The sequence below is a fragment of the Cebus imitator genome, unplaced genomic scaffold, assembly GCF_001604975.1.
Source record: "Cebus imitator isolate Cc_AM_T3 unplaced genomic scaffold, Cebus_imitator-1.0 Scaffold464, whole genome shotgun sequence".
Lineage (NCBI taxonomy): Eukaryota > Metazoa > Chordata > Mammalia > Primates > Cebidae > Cebus > Cebus imitator.
In genome coordinates, this window is record NW_016107779.1 from 1,595,963 (window position 1) to 1,599,896 (window position 3,934).

Here is a 3,934-nt window from a genome sequence, read left to right on the forward strand (position 1 = left end):
CCACTGGTAAGACTTTCAGGAGTATTACCAGCATTTACTGTATTTACTGTAGTTTGTGTAATTTCTTTCTAGAGAGATTTTCAAATGAGTATTATCCCTTAGGGGCCTCTCGCATGGCAGTAGAGGTTTTATGTAGTTTAAGGACACCAGGCTTTATTAGGTTTAAACTAATACTTTTGCTGTGCTACAAGGATTCCATGGGGTTGTCCCTGACAACCTGGACGGTCAGAGTCTTTACTGAGTTAGAGGCATGGGCAGCAGCAGTAGGAGCAGAGGTACTTAATGGTCCTAGTGAGTATGGACCTTAGGACACCATGTAATGGCAACTTCCTCGCCCTCTCTCTCCTCTTTCTTTCTCTTTTCCAAATGACCACTCTTTCAGGAATAACCATCTGATGGGCTCAAAAACTACACACAATAAAATATCACAACAAGCTCCCAGCCCCAGACCTGTAGATTAAGCCCACGCCCAGCACCAGTGACAGCTTCATTCTGAAATACTGAGATAGGCCTCCACCAAAACTCTTGAACCAGAGCCACTTTATGGAGCACCCCAATCTCATGTTACTGCTCACAAATGACAAGGAATTATGCAAACTGGTGACTTTTCTCAGCTGAATCTAGAACTGAGGCCTGCTAGACTTCAACTATGCAACACAGAGCAACAAGCAGCAGCTCAGAGTGCATGCTGGCCATCAAGCAACAGAGCAGGTTAGCAACCCAGAGCAAGAGGACATAGCCCCTGGCATGGGGACGGTGCCAATTGTTATGGTCACCTGAAAAAGTGTGGTTCTGATGTTGACACTGATGGCTACGTGGCACATACACACTGAGAGAGTACGAAAAAGCTTATTTAACATTAGTCGAGATTTCATGGGGGACCAGGACAGGCCTCTCAAGAAGATGTGAAATGGTTCAGAGAGAAAGGAAAATAGCACTGATATCCCTTATGAATGTGAATACAAAATCCTCCAATAAACATCAGCAAACTGTATTAAGCAACATAATAAAAGCATTATACAACATAGCCAGGTGAGATTTATTCTTGGAACGTGAGGATGGTTCCATGTATGAAAATCAATGTCATAGACCATATTAACAAGACAATAGAAAAAAATCATTTCAATTGAAACAAAAATTGACGAAATTCTACACCCATTTGCAATAAAAGTTTTTTTGTTTTTTTTTTGAGATAGATCCTTACTCTGTTGCCCAGGCTGGAGTGCAATGGTGTGATCTTGGCCCACTACAACCTCCACCTTCCAGGTTCAAGTGATTCTCTTGCCTCAACTGCTGAGTAGATGACATTACAGGCACGTGCCACCACACCAGGCAAAAGCAGATTAAAGTTGCACACTACTCAGAATGGCTATTACTACACTACTCAGAATGGCTACTTGGCTACTTACACTACTCACATACTCAGAATGGCTCACGCTACTCAGAATGACTATTAATAAAAAGCATATATGAAACCCATAGACACTGGTGATAATCCAGAGAAAACTTATAATCCAGTTTATACACTGTTGGCTGGAACAGAAATTAGCACAATCTCAACAGAAAACACTATGGAGATTTCTCAAACAACTAAAAACAGGGCTACCATTTGACCAAGTAAACCCACTACCGGGCATCTACTCAAAGAAAAAGAAGTTGCTATATCAAAAAGATACCTGTTCTTGTATGTTTATCTCAGCACTATCTACAATGACCAAGTCGTGGTATCAACCTAAGTGTTCATCCCCAGATGACTGGATAAACAAAACATGGTACATATACACCATGAAATACTATGCAGCCATCAGAAAGAATAAAATCATTTCTTTTGCAGCAACACAGATGGAGCTGGAGACCAAGACCCTGAGTAAAATAACTTGGGAGAGAAAAAAATCAAATACAGCATGTTCTTCCTCATAAGTGGGAGCTAAACAATGGGCACACATGGACATGCAGAAGGAAACAATGGAACCTGGGAATTCCAAAGTGGGGAGCATGAGCGGGGAAGTGTTGAGAAACTACCTATTGGGCATAGTGTTTAGTATTTGGGTGACGGATACACTGGAAACCCAAACCGCACCATTATAAAACATATCCAAGTACAAAACCTGCAATGTACCCCTGAATCTATAAAAATAAAATTTAAAAAAGTTTTAAAAAAGTGAGCTAGCTTCTTTACCATCTGATGGTACAAGCAGCTAGAGAGTAATAATTGGGAATTCTCTCTCCCCTCCATCTTAGGACTGGACCAGCACCCCCTTTGCTATCAAGATCTGAAAGGAAACAAGCCTGTCAGGAGCGGGCTTGCTTCCAGCCTCAATGTCTTTGTTTCCTAAAGCCCACTCACTCCTTGACTCTCTCCCATGGCTTGCCTCTCACTATGCAGCCGGAACTGCTTTTGCCATGGTCACCAATGACCTCCAAGTTGCTTGGTTTAATAAGCATTTTCCTGTCCTTAAGAACAAGATTGGCCGGGCCCGGCGGCTCACGTCTGTAATCCTAGCACTTTGGGAGGCTGAGGCGGGCAGATCATAAGGTCAAGAGATCAAGACCATCCTGCATGGGTTTCTATTAAAAATACAAAAATTATCTGGGCGTGGTGATGCGTGCCTGTAGTCCCAGCTATTCAGGAGGCTGAGGCAAGAGAATCACTTGACCCGGGAGGCGGAGGTTGCAGTAAGCTGAGATCAGGTCATTGCACTCCAGCCTGGGTGACAGAGCGAGATTTGGTCTCAGAAAAAAAAAAAAAAGAGCAAGTTTATTGACCAGAATTTCATTCTAAAACACCAAGATCTCCATCACTGTCGCCACATACTCTCTGGGTTTTTCTCCTACCTTGAGGACGATTTTCAATGGGCTCCTTGGCTGGCTTTACTCACTGCTGACACAATGAATGCTGAGGTGCTTTAAGGCTCTGGCCTAGTCTTCTTCCTTCTCCAAACTTTTCCTGTGAGTGACTTCACCCAGTCAACCCTGTATGGTTTGAAAATCATATACATCGTGATTTATATTTCCAAATCACTTCCCCAAAGTTCCAGTCTCATAGGCAAAAAAGTGCTTACTCAATGTCTCCAATTTGATGGCTACCAAGCATTTCAAAATTGATGTGTCCTAAATGGAACATTCAATTTTCTCTCCCCTTTCCATCTCAAAATGTCCGTGCTTCTTTACACCATCTCAATATATTACACCGTCATATATCCATCTGTTCAAGCCCAAACCTATCAGCCATCCTTGACTACTTCTCTTCTTGGCCTCTGATATACAATCTAACACTGAAACCAGGTAAGCAAACTTCAACAAATACAGTGTACTGAATTTGCCCACTTATCACTGTCCTCGTTCAAGGTAACACAATTCCTTCCCCAGAAACCTGTAATTGCCTTTTCTGTGGCCTTTTAATTGACTTTTAAAATTGACTTTAATGGAGGACATTAACCTAAGTAAAAGAACTTGGAAACATTCTGACCTTACTATGATCCAAGAGGCAGAGGTTTTTTTGTTTTGTTTTGTTTTTAATATCTCTTATTTTAAAATCTTTTTATTGCCGAATGCTGTGGTGCATGCCTGTAGTCTCAGCTACTCGGGAGGCTGAGGCTGGAGGATCGCTTGATTCCAGGAGTTCTGGGCTGTAGTGCGCCATGCCAATCTGGTGTATGCACTCAGTTCAGCATCAATATGGTGACCTCCTGGGAGCACGGGACCACAGGGTTGCCTAAGGAGGGGTGAACGGCCACGGTCGGAAATGGAGCAGGTCAAAACTCCCGTGCTGATCAGCAGTGGGATTGCACCTGTGAATAGCCACTGCACTCCAGCCTGGGTGACATAGCAAGACCCCGTCTCTAAAAAAAATAGAAAAAATTATTCAGGCATGCTGACACACACCTGTGGTCTCAGCTACTCAGGAGCCTGAGGTGAAGGATTATTTGGGCCA